This window comes from Oratosquilla oratoria, chromosome 17, assembly GCF_046742065.1.
Source record: "Oratosquilla oratoria isolate Oo_2021 chromosome 17, ASM4674206v1, whole genome shotgun sequence".
Lineage (NCBI taxonomy): Eukaryota > Metazoa > Arthropoda > Malacostraca > Stomatopoda > Squillidae > Oratosquilla > Oratosquilla oratoria.
This window is the reverse complement of record NC_134793.1, coordinates 43,165,079-43,172,549: the sequence shown is the minus strand read 5'-3', so window position 1 is coordinate 43,172,549 and position 7,471 is coordinate 43,165,079. Positions and strand designations below refer to the sequence as shown.

General features: G+C 35.5%; 1 protein-coding gene across 1 annotated transcript in view; it reads left to right on the top strand.

The window, feature by feature from the left end:
• LOC143034630 (carnitine O-palmitoyltransferase 1, liver isoform-like) overlaps window positions 1-7,471 on the top strand; it is a 76,737-nt gene that overhangs the window by 41,276 nt on the left and 27,990 nt on the right. The window lies entirely within an intron of this gene.

Here is a 7,471-nt window from a genome sequence, read left to right as displayed (position 1 = left end):
TGGGAGTCGGTTATAATATTGTATAGCATCATTCAGCGTAGTGAATCCTTCTATCTTCTGAAAAATGTTGAACAGCGCGGAAAAGAAATCAAAATTTTTATGTATATGTATATACATTTATATACATATATATATATATATATATATATATGTATATATATATATATATATATATATATATATATATATATATATATATATATAAATTTCGTCCGTTCCTCTCCCTCAATATACACTCAATACTGCCCTAATACTCCTTGGGAATTAGTTAACCTCAATTTGGCAGCCACTGTATGTGAGTGACGTCTTGCCTGACCAATATTACGTAACTGTTATGGAACAGTGTTGTAACACGTGATATATTCTGAAAGTTTCAGTAAGAGATAGTGTCATATAATCTAGCCTCATATATCACATCACAGGTTCAGGCTTTCTCAACACACGTAACTGTTCAACGGTAGTTTGTGTTTTGCTTGCAAGCGACAACAAGAAATTTGCGAGTCGTTTCAACTCGATGTTATTTACTTTTCTTTGTTGTGGTGATTGCCGTCTTTTCCTATACGCTTCCTGTGTGTCGGTATATTATTCATGAACACGCACCACGAGACGAGTCGGCAGCCAACATCCTGTGTCGACATTTTTACTAAAACTGTTTTGTAACCCCCAGAAATATGCGGACAGGACTGTTTGTTTCGTAATGTTTCCGACCCGATTCAGAAAAATGCTGCAACTCCGTGCTTCTATCATTTGGAATATCGCATCGAAGAATTGAGTTGTAGATGGGAAGGTAAGGTAGGAAAGCAACAGATCGGAAGTGTACTATTATTTATTTATCATCATTATTATTATTATTATTATTATTATTATTATTATTATTATTATTATTATTATTATTATCTAAATTTTGTTTTATTTATGCATTCATATATTTATTTTTATTATATTTAATTATTTTATTTTTTTAGTCTAGACTTTCCAGTTATAAAAAAATACTAAGTGAGTCTGGTCCTTGAGATGTCACTACGGTCGCTTAAAACATAAAACATAGTAGGCTTACAACATACAGAGTCCGTATAATATTGTTACTTCAGCGATGGTACTTAACTCCAATTGTGTAACCGAAGTCAGGACCAATGTTCCCTCTAATTTGTTGCTGTTAGTGTGCGCAGAAATTAGCTTGTGTACAAACTTTGCCTTCTCCGGAAAGTATGTGCGCGCGCACCCTTGGCGGCAAAGTCATTTCGTTTGCAATGGAGGCGCTAGAGTTAGCATAGAGAGAAAAAAAATATTGGTTTGACGGTTGGCAAGTTACCACATTTTTAGAGAATTTATAAGTTGATGTTTGGGAGGAACTTCTTTACTGAATGGATTTTGATATCATTTGAAAACTTTGTGCACGCACATTTTTTTATGTGCGGTAGTTGTAAAACATACGTGCGCGCGCACATGCACACGCTTAGAGGGAACGGTCAGGACATATATTATTTCGTGTCATCTTTATTTCGGTAGATAAGTTCGTACTTGCATAGGGAGGGTATATTAGTATGTTTGATAAAGGCGTAATCACACTGATCTATTTTCCCTCCAACCTCCAATTAATCGTCGGTAACTCCCACCTCCAGAACTTTTTCCTCCGTAAAATCACTCTGGTAACCTATGTTGCTTTCTCAACAATTTACTTAGAATATAATCTCCAACAGTCGGAGGAAAAATATCCCAGTGTGATATCGTCTGAAGTTCACACCTGTACCTCGATAAAGTACCAAATGGTCAACACCTGCTTATGCGTCACGTGACATTATCTGACAGGTACAAGTTAGAAGGCATGATTATATTTTCCATTCTATTAAATGCATAATTTATTGAAAGCATCCATGAAATCATAAATTACATATGGGTCAGAGGACGGGTTTTGGAGTAACTACACCCCTGCACGCAAACAACACACTACTTGTTACTACGCGTGTATACTCGTATGATAGCAAATGTAGAAGGGTAGAGAAAAGGCGTTCGGTAACAGCGCATGCGCGCGCGTGTATACATGTATGCCTGTTTGTGTGTGTGTGTGTGTGTGTGTGTGTGTGTGTGTGTGTGTGTGTGTGTGCGTGCGGTTGTGCTATTCACCACTATGGGTTCGAATCACGTGTTGACTCGTGTGTGTGTGTGTGTGTGTGTGTGATTCATCATGGTCTTGGATCACGTGTTGGACTCGTGATCGACAGATATTACCCTCCCGGATGAGAGCTCAGAGTTCATATATGACCGATCCATGGGTAATGCTGTGACCTTACACGCACACACACACCCAACTCCTCGCCCACGAGAGTAGGAGTAACGACTCGCAGCGCAGCGATACTAAAAAAAATTCAGCCCGGGGCGGGATTCGAACTCGGAATGCCGTAGTGGTGGCCGCGAACGCTACCGCTGGGTCGTCGAGTTGTGTGAGTTTACCTAATTGTAGTTTACAGGAAAGGACTAAAGCTCGAACGGTCCTGTATCTTACTCTCCATTTATCTTACCTAGCAACAAATATATTTAAAACTTTGGTTATACATCGTGTGTGTGTGTGTGTTGTGTATGTTCGTACATGCATGTATGTACACAGTAGCAAGGTCCATATAGTATAGTATCACCTAAACGTATCTGAAAAATAACTATTCGATTGTTTTTTTCCTCGCCATGATAAAATCGGCTGACATTAACCAGAATAATATTAACAAGACAACATTTTAATCGAGGTAGAGTTTGCGCGTCTGAATAAACCTTTATACGGAAGGTGAATAATTATATACAACTTTAGAATGGGTTGCATTGAGCTCTGTAGAAAATACGTGTATTTATAGTACTTGTCTTTCAATCTGTTTAGTCATGTCATACGGATTGATTCCTAAAACGCCAATTGAACCAAAATGAGAAAAGAGAACGCGAAGATAGCGACCACATTCTCGATCATTTAGCGACGAGATGGAAAAAAAAAGAATCGACTAAGTTGATGACGTCATGTCGTCTCCTAACCTAGAAATTTATGTAAAATATTTATTGTTCGCATGGAATTAGTTTTCAGTAGCCTAACGCGTTATCAACCGATAGTGGTCATACCTCTTATCTTATGCGTTTATCTCCTAAGAAAATACGATTGTGGTGGACATCGTAAAATAGATAAGCCAACCTTGTGTCGTTTTATTTTTTCTGATGAAGAAAATATAATAAAATTTGAAGTAGCAATTATCTTAAAGTCGGGATGATTGTAAGATGTCAATATACTCTACGAATTGAGTAAACAGAAAGACTGGTCTGTTTACAAATTCTTTAACTTTTGAATAACATTGTACATAATTTTATACTCAGGATTTCATTAATGAACGAGACACACTTCCTTTCGTATTATTATTATTATTATCATTATTATTATTATTATTATTATCTATTCATTTGCTTGTATATTTCGCTTATAATACTTCAAGATGGAACCGGTCTTCGGGATGCTAGTATGGTTTCTGAAATTATGATTATAGTGGGAGCAACTTTCGCTGCAATACTCAGAACCCTGGAATATTATATATAAATCTAAATTCTAACAGTACCTTATAAAGAAAGTGTAGAGTGATTTGGAATTTACTGTTATAGAGAAACAAAGAACTAGGGAAAATGCGTGGTAGATAAGGAATAAGAGACCTCGAATGGCGATGCAATGCTAAAGTAGTACAACTTCCTTGTCGTATCGGATATTTTTGCAGCACTATTCGATGATATCAAACGAATAAAAAAATAAACAAATTAATAGAATATCTGCATGCATTAGAAGCCCGCAAAATTTAGAAATACTTTAATAAGTTATTATTCTTGTACTGATTTTCCCGAGGTGTACATTGTCTGGTTATATTTGTTTCAACACTCGCATGATCATTGCAGTAAGGCTTATTTTTGCCTATGAATAGATTATTTCATACATCTTAAGGAGTCTACAGTTAAGAGTAAAAGAGAATATCGATGAGCCATTTCAAGAATGTCATCTTTGGTGGATTCGGTTCCCACAATGCAGTTGCTTGGTGAATCGCCCACTCCTCAAAAGGTCAAATGCCGAGTAGTGGAGAAAATAAACTCGAGAATTTATTCATTATGGACAGGAGGAAGCAGTTCCATAACTTGCAGATTATTGTATTGATCGTAGTTATCAATAGTCGAAACATTGAAAAAAAAAAAAATCCGTTATTTTCACAAGCAATTGATTACAGACTGGATATTGAAAAAAATGAATGAATTTCATTTAGTCGCAGTTACAATTATTATAATCGATATGGTAGCATGTATATTAAAACTGATAGTGCAGTGCGTTTTCATGGTTTGAGGTGCACTTGATAACCTTGACGTTAAACTGTCATGGTAAGAACTCTATAAAGGAAACCTTGGTAAAGATGGAGGAGCTCACGACCGCCAAACGCGCGAACGAAAACCGTCGCCTCAAGCAGTGATGAATTACTAAACTCCAGCTAGGTGGTATGAGCTTAGCTGCTACTTCGTTTGAGTAGAAACTACTTCGGTTACAATATTCTAAGACTTCCGTAAGAACGTCTCAACAATGTGTCAAACATTCATATAGGTTTAACCTCTCTTAGCTCGTCATTCAGCTTTTTACTATATGACGCAGGAGTAAATTGACATTTGGAAATTTAAAACGCAAAATATCGTAACCGAAATCGTCTTTACTCAAACGAAGTAACACAAACAAATAGCATGCTAGTAAGAAATGCCTAGTGTGCCGCCACGTTTAGGTCGGCCCTAACCCTAAGTTGTTCTAATAATCGGTGTAATATATATATAATTAAAGAATTAGATAAACATGTAAGATTAAGTGTTTGTTCAGTATATAAGTGAATTTTACTCTCAACCAACATCAACATAATCATTATATGAATATGTAATCGGTGTAATATATATATAATTAAAGAATTAGATAAACATGTAAGATTAAGTGTTTGTTCAGTATATAAGTGAAGTTTACTCTCAACCAACATCAACATAATCATTGTTGATATCCACATTACATGACTAATAAGATTGCATCGCGTTCATGTATGTGCATTGTTATGTAGTTGGTTGAAAAATTCAGGGAGTCCTGTATTTATGATCATCTTGTTGATACTTTCTACGAACTGCAAACTTGTGTAGAATTAAGCACGGAAATACTACCCCCAAAAGGGTAAAACGTTTTATTACACTGTGTACATTTTTAATTTATATGAATATGACAGTAAATGCCAGAGTTAAATGTAATTATGGTGCAGTTTCTTTGCACGGGATGAGGTCACGTTCGAAGTATCAAAGTGATGGAATGGAGGTGGAACTCCGTGGAATGTTAGACTTTATTGATGGAATTATGGCCAGGTTTCTTGATTGGAGGTTTAAATTCGGAACTTATTCTTTGATAAGAAAGGCATAAAGAATTTGTAAACTTTTGATATCCTGCGTTTGTCCAATGATTTTGTTTTCTATCAACATTTCTCTTGTTAGAGTGGCGTTATGGCATGTCATGGTGTGAGTTTTCGGAGTGCCATTTAGGAGGTGGAAAGTAATTCTGATTGTGTCGTTATGTATCGAATGTACGAAGGGGGTAAGAATGCACAATTCCCTATTTTGCATGAGTATTCATACACAAGATGACTTTTGTAGGTCATATATATATATATATATATATATATATATATATATATATATATATATATATATATATATATATATATATATATACACATGTGTGTGTGCGTACGTGCATGCATGCTCAATCAGATTAGCCATTTTGAGTCTTCTGTTGAACAAAGGCCAGACCATCCAATGATTGGCACAACTACGTCAAGATCTGTCTCGTAAATTCGGCAAACTTCTCTATCTTGTTTCACCATCTGTCTGGTCTCCCTTTTCAATGCTTCCCATATTGCGGCGTCCAATTAGTAACATTAGTGTTTCATTGCCCACCAGTCCTTCTGGTTAACTTCCTGCCCAATTGAATTTCCTTTTTTATCGTCACCACAATATATTTCTCTCCAACATGTTCTCTCACCCAGCTTGCCCTTTTTCTGCCTTTCATCGTTATTAATATTGATTTACCAATTCTCATCGTAACCTTTGTCAGTTTCCAAGTTTCACATCCGTGAATTATAGGTGGCATTATTGACTGGTTGTAAAATTTGCGTTCCAGACGTATAGGTAAAGAGCTTCTCGTGGTGTTTTTACATTTACGAAAATTTTCCGGGACAATTATGATACGTCTTTTTATTTTGTATTCAAATTATTTTTCGTCATTTTTTGCACGTGGCCTAAAATGCTGTACACTTCAGCTTCAAGATTCTCAACGTAGATTAAGTATAACTGCTGTAATTTGAACTTTGGAGTTAAACATTACTTTGGTTTAAATCTTATTCATCTTCAATCCCTATTTTGAGACTTCCTTTTTTAAATCATTCGCCATATCTTTTAAGTCTTCGGTTGTTCCCAATCTAGCCCACTGAAAACCAAGGCAAGCTGTGAACAGCTTGGGTGAATCTGTATCTCCTTATCGTGCATATAATTGTAAATTCGACTAGTGTCGCCGCCAACACACTATCGTATTTTGTATAGAAACAATACACTTTCGATCATCATCGCTGTCGGTAAAGCGGTATTCTGTGAATATTCAGCAGTATCCATCCAGACCTAACCTAAACGACGTCTTCAGAAAACTAACGTTCATTGCTACGGACGTCCTTCAAACGGGCTCACTCAAAAGCCCGTTGGAATTATATTAATTTATATTCCCGAATTTCAAAAGAAGGACACATGTAATCGCCAATACTAACCAAACTTATCTTTTTTTACTTTAATGCATATTTTATTTTAATACCAAACTATTTTATTTCTTAGAAGCATTTTAATTATAATTTGAGTGGTTGAAACTATCTTAACGAGAAATTACTGGACTAGACGAAAATATCTGTATCCGATCCCCGATAATAATGAGGGTGCACTGTATAATTGTCAACGTTCATCAAATGGACATGCTAGCACACAACTCTTCTGTTTTTTCAGGTTTTCATTCTATTTTCCCATTAATTTCGTTCCATTTTCTTATTTTTATTTTTTGTTTTTGAGACAGCAATTCCTTGGTTTAATATTACTTTTGTAGGTAACACACTTCATTTTGAACAAGCTCCTTATTTTGCCATGCAACCATTCATGTACAAAGGAATTGCTGAAACAATATGACATTTTGTTAATTTGTGTAGAGGTTTATAATTTTCACGTTAGTTTTTCTTTTTCTTGTTTATTTGCTTATCTCCATGTTTTTGCATCTGCATGCATCCCTAAGGAGGAAGAGAAGGTGATGATTATTTTATGTTTTAAACTTCAATACCAGTTAACTTATTATTTTTCATGTTCATATCTTTGTTTTTGTGGTGTTACTATGATTTTCATTTTGTGTACTGATTGAAGAAAT